The sequence below is a fragment of the Symphalangus syndactylus genome, chromosome Y (genome assembly GCF_028878055.3).
Source record: "Symphalangus syndactylus isolate Jambi chromosome Y, NHGRI_mSymSyn1-v2.1_pri, whole genome shotgun sequence".
Lineage (NCBI taxonomy): Eukaryota > Metazoa > Chordata > Mammalia > Primates > Hylobatidae > Symphalangus > Symphalangus syndactylus.
In genome coordinates, this window is record NC_072448.2 from 20505384 (window position 1) to 20520087 (window position 14704).

General features: G+C 33.9%; 1 pseudogene; it reads right to left on the reverse strand.

The window, feature by feature from the left end:
* Positions 1-1141: 1141 nt before the first annotated feature.
* On the reverse strand, positions 1142-1620 carry LOC129476797 (testis-specific XK-related protein, Y-linked-like; annotated as a pseudogene).
* Between the last annotated feature and the right edge of the window lie 13084 nt (positions 1621-14704).

Sequence of the window (14704 nt, forward strand, 5' to 3'; positions counted from 1 at the left end):
CATTTGGCATATTCACAGTTTGAATGAGTTCAACTTTTTTAGATTTTACATATAATTGTGATCATTCTATACTTGTCTTTCTGTGCCTCTCTTATTACACTGAGCTAATATCTTCCAAATCCATTCATTTGGTCACAAATAAATAAAAGATTGTCCTCCTTTTTTTAAGGCTGTATAGTATATCTCATTGTGTATATGTGCCACACTTTATCTGTTGATGTGTTGATGAGCACTTGGGTTGTTATCGTATCTTGGCTGTTATGAATAACACTGAGATGAATATAGAAGTGCAGATATCTCATTGACATGCTAATTTTATATCCTTTGAGTACATATTTGGGAGTAGTTGGATTATGTGGTAATTCTTATTTTTAGTTTAATTGTATTTTTGAAAACTCAATTCTATGACCCCAAAAGCACAGACTACAAAAGCAGAACAAAAAACAATTGGATCACATCACATCAAACTAAAATGTTCCTGCACCACAGAGGGAAAAGGGTGAAAAGAAAATGTTCACTGATAATGTTTATGCTATATTATAAACACTTATTAAATTAAAGGTATAGGTTCCAAAAATGTACTAGGTGAAAAATGTATTATGCTTATTTTTTCTGCTTAGTTTTTGGAGCCAGATGAATTTTTTATTTTGTTTTGTTTAATAAGTTGTACAATTATATTTAAGAAAACAAAAATTATTAATGCATAGTCACATTAGAAAAATCAATTTTATTAGAAACAAGATTTTGTTTTTAATAATTTTTTATGAGTATCTTTATAAAGTCACACTCATCCTTTTTACTCTTTGTTCTGCGAAAGTATATATGGATATTGCATACTTGTTTACTGAAAATATCCCACCCTTCTCCATGAGTGATAGTAATTCCTCAGCTGCTTACTTATATTCTTTTAACTGAATTTTCTCCAGATGCTTACACAATATCACAGTGCTTCTGGATGATTTCCAGTATCTCCTGGCAATATTTTGACTGACCACCATGGTTGCAAATACTGACAGAAGAGGAGCATAAAGCCAATGGCTAATATGTGATTATGATGAACTACACGGCAATTATTGAGTCACAAGACTTCAGTAAAATGTTCCCTCCAAAGAACCTAAATATCAATATTATTATCACATTTTTAGAAACTGAAAGCTGTAGTGTAGGATTGTATGGCCCACCTCTGTCTCTTATCAATTCCTCATTTGACAGCTGCAGTTTCACTGCTGACCAGCAGGAAAATTGATAGCAGCATACTCTAGCATGATTAAGATAAGCATCTGTAGTTACCCACCAGGCTGGAATTATTTTCTGTGTTGCTAGGAAGATGAGCTCCACTTTTCCAAAACTCCAGCCATGGTGTCAACAATAACACAAAATATATGATTAATAGAAAGTGTAAGCTCACCTGTTTCAGACATGCAGAAAAAATGCCAGAGTCACTACATGTGAGATAATCACCAAGGAATGCCATATCATGACACAGATGAATTTTATCACCTGTAGCTTAATGGCAGCAAAGTCGTTGCCAGTGTGGATGGCCAGTATATTGCAGTGAATGGCACCTACACAATTGAGAAGAGGGAGTATGTCATCAACAATGCTATTAGAGATAAACATGAAAATGTTACAGAATAATTTTCATTAGTAATGGCCACTTTCTCTTTTAAACTTGCCATGTTAAGATGTATTTCTCCCAATCCATCTCCTTCAGAAAATAACTTACCTACAAAAAATAAAAAAAAAAGGATTTGTCATCTTTCCATTATTCAGGGATTTAGTAAATATATGCATGCAAAACATATATTACACCTGGGAAAAACAAATAATAAGTGAACACACACACACCCAAATTTATAAATGTATATACACATTGCTTCAAAATAAAATAACTGCAACACATGAAATTGGATAGAGACATTCATATCTGATGCTATAAGGTGTGACAGCACCTAGAAAGAAGTCTCAATTAAGAACAAATAAAGTTACCTGAATTAGATCTTGAAAAGGTAGTTTCCTTTTTATAGAAAGTCAGAGTGTAAAGTAGGAAATTACAGTGTAAAATAGGAGGCAAATGCAATATAAACTGTGTTTTAGACGATGGTGATAACAGGAAATCGGAAATAAGCTGTGGAGTTCAAGTAAATTCTGGAAGTGGAGCTGCCAGATTTTGCTGCATGATGGAATACAAGCTACTAGAGAAGCAGAAAAATTAAAAGTTTTAGAAATTAAGTGATATGTGTGGGCATGATTTTGTTTGTGTGTATTTAGGTAATTTTATCAGAAAGTTTTTAAGAAGAAAGTTAATTTAATTTTGACACCGTTATCCCAATAATTAGACTAATATGCCCAAGGAGGAAAACCAAAATTATGTAGTAGTTGAATAATCAGCTTAAACAATCTTCTACTACATTCAGTTGAAAGAGGAAAAATTCATTTCACATATGCAGGAGGGTTAAAATAATACAGTCTTCATACACAATGAAAAGAAGCCAGAAAACAAAAAAAGGCCAAATAGTCTTTACTAATCTAAAGTAATTATTCATTTTCTAACACCATTTAGACAATGAATATCAAGAATCCATTTATTCCTTCAGGAATACCCAAAGAGAAACTCTAAAGCAATAACATTCTTAACTGCATTTATAAGAAATAAGACTTAATAAAAAGAAATGACCTAAAAGTTAAATTTACAAAGTAAATTTTAGCTGGGTGTAGTGACTCATACCTGTAACCCTAGCACTTTAGCAGGCTGAGGTAAGTAGATCACTTGAGCCCAACAAAAACAACAACGAAACACCAAAAATGTTAGCCAGGCATGGTGGCACATTCTTGTATTCTCAACTATTCAGGAGGCGGAGGTGGGAGGCTTGCTTGGGCAAAGGAAACAGGCATAGTGCCTTTTGCCTTGGGACTTTTTTTTGCCTGTCCCCTTACCCCAGTACTTTGAGAGGTTGATACCCAGGGGTAATCATGTAGACCAACCCCGGCAACAGATTAGAAACTATAACCTCAGCAGAATGGAGCTGAGTTCCAGTCAATATTCCCGCTGATTGACTACAGTAACCTCAGGCACCAAATGACGGTCAGAGGGCAGACCATGGAAGGTACAGGCCTTGAGTGCACCCAGTGCTCAACTGTGTGATACAGGTGCAATCTGGCACTGAGTCAGCTTTGCCGGCCACATTACTCCAACCGTGAACGTCTACTCATTAGTGTTTCCCCTCATGCTACCAGGGCTGAAGGTATCATAGGCTTAAAGACCTTAATTTCCTTCTTCTCCTTGCCCTGAATCTCTGGACAGCCTTACTGTAGAAGAAATCTTCCAAACAAAGACAAACTACAAACACTGAATTAGGCACCTACATCACTGTGCAGACATTGATGCATAGTCACAAGCATTAGGATCAATGAGAGAAACATGATGGCATCAAGTGGTCAAAATAAAGTGCTGGTGGTGACTGACCCAAAAGAGATGGGCATGGACACATGGCCTGACAAGGAATTCAAAATACTTGTTTGAAGACAATGCAGTGAACTTCAGCAAAACACAAAGAATTCCGAAATTTATCAGAGAAACTTACACGAGAGATTAAAAAATGGGAGGAAAAAACAAACAGAAATCTTGAAGAATAAAACACAACAAAATAAAAAATGCAGTTGTCAGCAGTGACAACAGAAGTGGTCAAGCAGCAAAACTCAAAGGCAGGTCAATTCAAAATGTACAGTCAGAGGAGAAAACATAAATAAGATTCATGAGATTGATGGGATAACATCCAAAGAGCAAATGTATCAGACACTGGTATTCAAGAGTGTGGTAGAGCTGGGTGTGATGGTTCATGCTTGTATCCTCAGCACTTTGCGGGGCCAAGGCGGGTGGATCATATGTTGTCAGGAGCTTGAGAGTAGCCTGGAGAATATGGTGAAACGGTTTATCTATTATAATACAAAAATTAGCTGGGTGTGTTGGTGGACATCTGTAATCCCAGCTACTCAGAAAGCTGAGTCAGGAGGATCACTGGAACTCAGGAGAATCACTGGAACCCAGGAAGTGGATGTTGCAGTGAGCCACAATCACACCACTGCACACCAACATGAGAGACAAGAGCAAACCTCCATCTCAAAAAAAAAAGTGTAAAAAAAAGAGTAAAAAGCTTATTTGAAGAAATAATAACAGAAGCCTTTTCAAACTTAAATAAAATATAAATATTCTGCTATAAGAACATCGAAGGCTTACAATCACATTCAATTTCAATAAATATATCCCTATGACTTAATATAATCAAACCACCAAACATCAAAGACAAAGAGAGGATACAGAATTAAGCAGCAGAAAAAAATAACATGTTATAACAGGAATACATCTATACAAGTAATATATACATATATATAATACAAATGTTAATAGATCCACAGGAAGAAAAAAACGCAAGATAATACTAGAAAACTTCAGCACCTTACTTTCAGCAATGAATAGATAATGCAGACGGAATTTAATAAGTAAACATTGGATGAAAATGCCATGTAGGGAAAATGCTAAGAACAGTTACTCAACTATCCATCCAAGAGCTATATAATAAACACTCTTCTCCACTGCATATATGAGACATCTTCCAGGATATGTTACACATTAGGTAAAAAAAATCACATCTTAATGAATTTGGAAAGATCAAAGTCATATCAAGTATCTCTTCTGAAATCACTAATTCATAAGTATATCAAAATTAAACAACATGCTCCTGAATAACCAGTGAGTCAGTGAAGACATTAAAGAGAAAACACCATATTTCTTTAGACAAAAATAGAAACACAACACACCAAAACCTATGAGATTCAACCAAAGCAGTTTTAAGAGAGAAGTTATGGCAATAAATGCCTTCAACTACAAGAAGATATCGAAAACACAGCTTGATGTTTCAATGAAGGAATTAGAAAAACAGAAATCTAAACTCAAAAGTAAAAAAAAAACAACAACAAAAGAAAACAAAGCCCCTAATAAAGGAAATCAGAGCCATGAAAGAGATACCATCACTGATACCCAGAAACAACTTAATGGTAAGAAATCAAATCAGCAATAAAAGGTCACCCATTAAAGAGCCCAGGACTTGATGTGTTCACTACTGCATTCTACCTACCACAAAAAAGAAACTACTGCCTTTTTAACCTAGTCAAAACATAAAACAAAAAGGAAGATATGGGAACTGTTCCAACTCATTCCATCGGGATGGCATTATGCTGATAACAAAACCAGACAAGGATACAAGAAAAAAGAGAAAACTATGGGCCAATGTATCTGATAAATATAATGTAAAAATCCTCAATAAAATACTGGGAAAATGACTTATAATTACCATTTAGAAAATCATTCATTGTGATGCAGTGAGATTACAGGGATGCAGGAATGGTTTAATACACTAGAATCATTAAATGTCATACATTATATCAACAAAATAAAGAACAAAATCTATGCAGTCATTTCAATAAGTGAAAAAAAATTTTGACAAAATTCAACATTTTCACAATAAAATCTCTTAACAAATTATGCATGGAACAACTGTAACTCAACACAACAAAAGACATAGACCCAAATAACCAGATAACGCCATATATACGAACCCTTACCTAAAACTACACTCAGAGGGAATTAAAAGTTGAAAGCTTTTCTGTGAAGATCTAAAGGAAGACCAGGATGTTCATTTTCACTACTTATATTAATGTAATAATAAAAGTCCTTAGCCAGAAAAATTAGACAAGAGAAAGTAAGAAAAGCTACCCAAATTAGAAAGAAAGAAGTAAAATTGTCCATATATACTAATGACATACTATGGAAATCCTTAAACGCACAACTAAAAAGTAGTTAGAACTAATACAGAAGGTCAGTAAAGTTTCAGTTTACAAAATCAACATATAAAATTGCGTAGCATTTCCATACACTAACAGCAAAATATAAAAAAAAAAAATTAAGAACACAATCTCATTCACAATAGGTATAGGGGACAAAAGGGAGTAAATTTAACCAAGGAGATAAAAAAAAGTCTGCATTCTGAAATCCATGAAACACTAATCAAACGTTAAAATGACATAAATAAATGGAAAGATATTTATGTTCATTAATTGGAAAAAGTAATATGGTTAAAATGTTTATATGATCCAAAGAAGTGCACAAGTTGAGTGCAGTCTCTATCAAAACACCAATGGCATTTTTCACAGAAATTGAAAAAAAATCCTAAATAAATATGAAACCTCAAAAATAAAACTGTGAATAGCTAGAGCTATCCTGAAGATGTCAGTGGGGTTGGGGATTGAATCCACGGAACTGGGGATGTCACAATGCTATAAACCAATACAACAGAACACACTGAGCAAAAATAAGTCTACACCTGTATAGCCAACTGATACTCTGCAGAGGTGCCAAGAAAACAAAATGAGGAAATATCAGTCTCTTCAATAAGTGGTGCTGGGAAAACAAGACAGCTACATGCAGAAGAACATAATTAGAATCCTATCTCTCACCGAATACAAAAATTAACTCAAATGGATTAAAAAGCCTAGTGCAGTGGTGTGCCCCTATAATTTTAGATACTCAGGGGTCCCAGAAGGGAGGATCACCTGAGCCTAACTGTTCAAAGCTATAGCATGAAACATTTATGCCACTGCACTCTACACTGGGCAATATAGTGAGACCTATATTTAAAAACATTTAAAATTAAAGATGTAATGACAACACCAATCTGTCAAACTAGTAGAATAAATCACAAAACACATTTAATGACCTTGGTCTGGGGAAGAAAATTTTTGGATAAGACTTCAAAAACACAAGCAAAAAAGACACACAAAGAGAAAAATGAGGTTACATCATACTAGAAAAATTCCTTACAGAAAAAAAATAAAAATAAAATAAAATAAATCACCAGACTAGTATAATGAGAGCAAATATTTGCAAACTGTACATCAGACAAGGGGTTAATCAAAATGTACAAGGAACTAAATAAAGATTCAAAAGAACAAGAAAATATTAACCCAATTAAAATTAAGTATCTTCTGTTTACCAAAAAACATATATACACAGCCAACAAGTGTGTGTGTGTGTGTGTGTATAACACACACAGCCACAGACACACACACACACACACACAATATATATATAAATATCTCAACATTTCTCATCATCACAGAATTGCAACCTCTACCTTCCATGTTCAAGTGATTCTACTGCCTCAACCTCCTAAGTAGCTGGGATTACAGGGGAGTGCCACCATACCCAGGCACTTTTGTATTTGTAGTAGGGGTGTTTTCACCATGTCATCTAGGCTGGCCTCGAACTGCCATGCTCAGGTGATCTGTATGCCTCAGCCTTTAAAAGTGCTGGGACTTGAGGTGTGAGCCACCATGCTCAGCCTATTGCAAGAAATTTAAGAAATATATAAAATTTCTTAAATTAACCTTGTAACAAAGAAAAAATTTGCCAGGCACGATGGCAAATGCCTATAATCCCAACAATTTGGGAGGCCAAGGTGGGTGGATCACGAGGTCAGGAGCTTGAGACCAGCCAGGCCAATATAGCGAAACCCTATCTCTACTAAATAGTAAACACAAAAATTAGCTAGGCTTGGTGGTGTGTGCCTGTAGTCCCAGATATTTGGGAGGCTCAGGCAGCAGAATCCCTCGAACCTGGGAAGTGAAAGTTGCTGGGAAGTGAGATCATGCCACTGCACTAAAGCCTGGGTGACAGATACTGTCTCCAAACAACAACAACTACAGCAACAAAATTAGGTGTGTTTTTACTACATGGAGATTTATTGGTTCTAATATTTTCAGATGTTTTATTTATCTGTTGCGTTTTCTGGCTAATGTATTGTTCATTTCTTGTTGTTTCTGCCTAAGTTCTTTTATTTTAGGAGATTCAGTCAATTAACTGAAATTATGCCCAGACTATGGCCCAAAATCACTTCACGCATTATCTCTGGTATTAATTCTTTGGCTTTGCAGGAGTGTTTATTGCCCTGCTAGTGTCACTAATTGTCCTAGCTATTACTAATTTTTATTTGCATAAAAGATTAAATCGTGAGATTGCACATTTTTGCATGTGTTTATAAACTTCTGCACTTACCTTTTAAAGAAAGGTAACACTTATCCCCAGTGACTCCTAATTCTATAAAATGTACATATTTTTTATACATTTTACTATCTTGGAAGTCTAAATGCGGATCTCAATGAAATTAGTTCTTACAAAATTTATAGTACTCGTGAAAATCAGTATAGTAGCAGACAGAAGTCATATGGAAATGAATTGTTTAGCTACATTTTGATATTCCAAGTCACAGTTCCAAATTTAAGGATGACTAGAAAATCTACCACTAACATGTTAAATCACATGAGTTGACAGATAAAACTTATGAGATTATTTTTGAACCATATTCTTTTCTCTCTCACTCTACCCTCATTTCTTAATTTAAGGTTATATTCATATCCCTCATTACTATTTAGAATGCCCGTTAGGCTGAATGAGAATAACATTAAAAGGAGCAGAAAAAAACACTAACTAAATCCCATTTTCATTTTTTAAAAACTATCATTATCTTATGACTGATAAAAATTGAATAGGAAAATTTTCAAAATTGTGAAAACTAAATAAAACTAAACAGGGATGAATTTCAGTTAGAGGAATGATGATTACCCCATCCTTAATCTTGTTAGTGAACTAGTTGTATTCTATTTACTTGTTGGAAACAGAATGAGAGATATGTGTGTCACTTACCTCACTGTAGATCCTGAAGGAAGAACGTGCCAAAAAAAGTAATGCAGCTTTATTTCTTCTAAAGTCTTTGTTGAAAAACATTAGGGTAATTTGATCCAAAAGTACTTACACAGTAATAAAGTTCATGGCAAATGACATCAGAATCTGTCAATAGCTTTTCAATTAATTTCAAACATGTACAAAGCATAGGTGGCCTCACCACAGCAGAGAACATTTGAGCACAGAATGCTGAAAGTAAAGCTCATATGGAGTCTGTGCCCAAGGACCATTTTTTCTTCCAAAGATAAAACTCATCCTGTAATTTCTTTATCAGTTTCTTCAAACACTGTGTCTATTCTCATCATGCTGCTAATTCAAACCCTTCTTGTCAGTGAATCCAGTATAGTTCCGTTTCAAATCCAAACAGAAGAAAACAAGATTCTGTATAATTCACTATACATGGAAAATATAAAAAGGTAAATATGGATCACTAATCACAATTATATATATCTGGTTTTGGAAATATTGAACCACAACTTGACATAATGCAGTCAATTAAAGCATTTGACATAATTTAGTCAATATGTCAAATAACTTGACATATTATTTCTTCAGCAAACATTGTTTCATGGAAATAGACAATAAAACTTCTATGAGGCCTTAACTACCTCTTAACACCAAGATGATACTCCTGTCTTCAAGTAGTAAGAAGAAAGGGATGTATTTCTCATAAGTTTCCTTTTTGTGCTCTGCAGCCAATGTCTGCTGCTGACATTGACTAAAACAAAATGGCACAAGGTCTAAGCCAAGTCCATGATGACACCAAGAAAATTATCCAGCAGATATTTCTGATTTGGAAAGGAATACAAAACAGTGAGCCCTTTAAGTTCCGCTTATTATTAGATGTTGGTCATTTTGCATTTAAAATACTGTTCCTTGGCTTGATGCTATGAAATTATTAATCAAGTAAAGTTTCTTTTTAAATAGAAAGGAAATCCAGACTTTGCATGGTTAGAGAAGACATAAATTATATTTTGTTGGGGGGTGGTATGAAGTAGCTCACAAACTATCAGAGAAATTAATGATGTATTGTGAACGTCAATTAGTCATTATGGGTGGGAGGCAATATTCAACAAAAATGAATAGAAAGGAAGATAAAAGGCAACAGTACTTATAAATCAAGTAGATATTGGAATGGAATCTAGACAGAACACTTTTCTGACTAAAAATTTTGTTAATATAATAAAAAGACATGAAATGTGTAAGAATGTAATGCAAATTACCAGAGACAGAACACAGCATTTCCCCAGAAGATGTTGGTCATTTGTTAAAATATATCAATGGGAAAAATAGAAGTAGTAGTTTAAAAAAGTGGGAGGGAAGAATCAAGAAGTTACCTATTTTATTTTTATTTGATAAGATGTTCAGTTCCTGAACTTTCTTTGCATTGCTTTTATTCTCATAACTTATCATAAACATCCTTTCCTCCAATTTGTTAAGTTTTATACTGTGGAGTATTAAATTCCTCAACTTCTGTTGTTTGTTATTCTGATCTAAATCACACCTTTAACTATATGCACGTATTTATTCAAAGACAAAACCTTTATCACATTTTAAAATACATCCTCCTGGACCCAACCCATCAATGTGATTGATCTTTTCCTCTTTTGTGCAATTTCTTTTATTCTCTTCTTCACTGTCCTGATTTCCTTATCACACATATATAAAAACTCCATATTTTACAATCCACGACAGAAACTGTCTCTTCTGGTACTGACATTTTTCTCTGCTTTTAATTTCAACAGAGAATTTCTATTAGGTATTTTCTTTCCATCAGTTCATATTCTGTCTCAGGTTTTATCCCACAACGATGAAGTTACAGTCCTTTCTCAAAGGCCATCAGTGACATCCTAATTAAATTTAAAATGTTACATTGAATTTCAGGTGAATATTTTTTCCATTGATAATATGCTCTCATTTGAAAATTCCACTTACCTTACCAGTCAGGCGCTCATCCCCAACAGTCTACCAAATATACTATACTTAAAGTAATCACCTTTTTTGTTTGCTAAATATTATATATATTTATATAAATTCATATATATATATATATATATATGAATTTCTTGTCTTTGTTGTTTGTTTGTTTGTTTACTGAGACAGGGTCTGCCTCTGTTGTCCAAGCTGGAGTGCAGTGGTGTGATCAAGAACTCACTGCAGCCTGAAACTCCCATGCTCAAGCGATCTTTCCACATCAGCCTCCTGGGTGACTGTGACTACAGGCCACCCAGACTAGCAAATTTTGGTAGAAACAAGATCTCTCCCATGTATCCCAGGCTGGACTTGAGTTTATATGATCAAGCCATCGCCTGCCTCAGGCTCCCAAAGTGCTAGCATTGGAGGTGCAAGCCACCAGGCGCAGCCAAATATAAGTTACTTCTTAGTCACCCTCTTCCTTGAACTATTGCTGATGAATTTACTCTCAATCTCCCAGTTATCTCTTCCTGTATGATGGATTTCTGAATGGTACTATGAGTCCCAAATTGTTATCACCAGCCAGTCTCTTACCAAAGCCCAAATCATATATGACTCTATTGCACATACTCATGTTTAACAGGAAATTTGATCTCAAGGCTATACACTGAATTCTGATGCGCCTTCCAAACAACTTCCCCCAAGTATATCCCATTTCTCCTGATAGTAATTACATCCTGTTGCAAAGGCCTAAAACTGTAAGGTCATCCTTGATGCTTTTCTTTTCATCTCCTCATTTCTATTAATCCTCAAATTCTGCATGTTTTCCTTTTAAAACAGGTCCAGAATATAACCACTTTTCCCTATTTTTCGTGCTGTCACCCAGATACGTGTTATCTACATTTCTCGTCTGATTAACTCAGCCTCTTTACTGCTCTCCTACCTTCCACTATTACAAGTATTACACTATTACCTCTATTACAACTAGGTTAATTATATCCCAGATACTATGAAATTAACCATTTTAAAGTACACATTCAGTGATTTGCAAGATATTCCCAACGTTATACAACCATCACTATTATTTAAATATAGAACGTTGGCTTTACCTTAAAAAGTATCTCTACCTATGAGCATTCAATACCAGCTTCCTTTTTTCCTAAGCTAAAACCATGGTCTTTATAATGTAACAAACAACCATACATTATTTTCTTCTTCTCCTCTTTTGCATATCTTCTTCTACCATCCTCTTTCTTGTTCAGAGCCTCAGGATACACTATGACTTCAGAGGTTTTGCTCTCCTTGTTGTTTCAAGAAGTTTGCTCAAATCTCCTTTGAGCTTATACTGTTCACCTGCTTATGAATGAATTCACCATCCTTATCCTTCTTACGTAAAAATAAAATCACTAGATGTTGTCACTGCTTTCCACTAAAGCGAAAATGTAAGTTCCATCAGTACATGGATTTTTGTCTTTGCTCAGGTGAACTGGCATAAACAATACCTGATGTGTTCACAGTTAATTTGATCTTTTCTTATTTATTTACTTTTTATTTTTGGCACGTGACTGGGGTGTGATTAAATCTTGCTCTATTGCTCAACCTGCAGTGGCAGGATCTCAGTTCACTGCAACCTCTGCCTCTCAGGTTCAAGCAATTCTCCTAAGTCAGCCTCCTGTATAGCTGGGACCTCAGGCACCTGCCAGCCCAGCTGTCAGGTTTTTTTTTTTTTTGACGTTTTTAGTACAGACTGAGAATTTGAATGCAAGATATTACACAGACAAAGCAATACCTAGGGAGTTTTTAAATTATAAAGCTGTATTTCTTCATTAATAAGAGTTTACTTTGAAAGTCTATTTTCATTTAGAAAAAAATTAACTCATGTTTTTTTTGTTTGTTTTTGATCAACTAGTTTAACATTTTGTACCCTTCAGGTATATACTTAAAATCCTTTATGTCAGACAGTATTAAATTAAAAATATATGTATTTATTAAGTGTTCCCCTAAATTTGGTGTTGGTAACTAAACTGAGTTTTATTGAATCATATGTTAAAAAATACTGAAACCTTAGTGTAAAAAGAAGCCAAATTTAATGAGAAATATTTTAATAAAACAAGCCTTGAAGTTGCTTAATGTTATTTTATTTAAATTCTAAGAGAGGTATGGCTTTAAAAATCATAATGTGAGAAGATAAATTTTGAGTGCATTGTATTACTTCTAAATGTCCACCCCTGTCCAACAAAGTAAGTAGTAATGTTCAAATCTTATACAGAACTGAAACTCAGGGTGAGAAATCATATAAGTAAATTAACAAATGATTAACAAAATTTAGTTCATTTCAACAGAAAACTGAGCGTTAAGTATACAATTAACAACACATTCTGTACAGATCTTTAATTGGAAAAGTGAAATTATATTTGTTTATGTTTTTATCTGTGTGAGTGTATTTTCTAGCACATTGAGGAAGTTTCTAGCTAAACTCACTGCTGAAAAGGTCAGATCATTATTTGTCTTATGGGATCTATGTAGAAAGAAGAGTTTCCTTTATAAAAACACCTTTTTTATTAATTTATGTACAGTTGCATTGACATAGTAAATGCATGTAATCAAAAGATATTTTTAGAACAAACACATTTTTTAAAAAAACAAACAGATATAATGTCATTAAAATATAGACCTAAGGGTTCTGTACTTAAGTATCTGTATAGTCACTCGATTTGTTGTTAATATGAAAATTTAAAATACTCCTTCCAAAATAGCTGTATTGATAAATGAGTTGTTGTTAATATTAACTTGTCACTTGATGGAAAGAAAAGTGAACAGAATTATTTTCATACTACAAGTATTATTTTTCTTCTTATCTCAGGTTGTGAACACTTTTTGGGTGGGAATATCTGCTTCCTGTTAGATCTCAACCACCAGAAAAACTTGTGGGACTCAAAAACACTGGTGCTACTAGTCACATGAATTCTGTGATCCAACAGCCACATATATATAATATATAATATTTTATATAAATATCTATAATATATTATATATTACATATAAATATCTATATATAATATAATTGTGTATATTATATAATATATAATATATGTAGTTTTTTTTTTTTTTTTTTTTTTTTTTTTTTTTTTTTTTGAGACAGAGTCTCGCTCTGTCTCCCGGGCTGGAGTGCAGTGGCGCAATCTCGGCTCACTGCAAGCTCCGCCTCCCGGGTTCACGCCATTCTCCTGCCTCAGCCTCTCCAAGTAGCTGGGACTACAGGCGCCCGCCACCGCGCCCGGCTAATTTTTTGTATTTTTTAGTAGAGACGGGGTTCACCGTGGTCTCGATCTCCTGACCTCGTGATCCGCCCGCCTCAGCCTCCCAAAGTGCTGGGATTACAAGCGTGAGCCACCGCGCCCAGCCAATATATGTAGTTTTTATATATTATATATAATATATAAACTATAAAGTATATATAAACTATATATAATATATAAAAACTATATATTATATCATATAATATATAATTATATAATATATATTTATATGTAATATATTATATATAGTATTTATATGTAATATATAATATATAGTATATATGTGTGTGTGTGTATATATATATATATACACATACACACACTTTTTTTTATATATATATAGTTTCCACCAGAAACAGTATTCTTGCAATTGAACGCAGAGGTAAAAATATAGACAATGATGTTTCAAAGATGAGAAGCAGAACAGTTAGGTAAATTCTAATTATTAATTATTATTACTTTGAAAATTCTGATAGCAGCTACTGTCAGAAATTGCTGTACTTTAAAAGAATTATGCAGGAAGTTCTTCTTCATAATATGGCTAAAATCTCTGAGATACTATGACGGACATATTTATTTTATCTGTTTCATAAGCTGTGCTTTTTAAAAAATTCTCTCTATATTTTTCTCAAATGAGAGGTTTTTCTGCTAAAGAAACAAATTTCTTCTTCAGATTATGTTATGTGAACTTGTA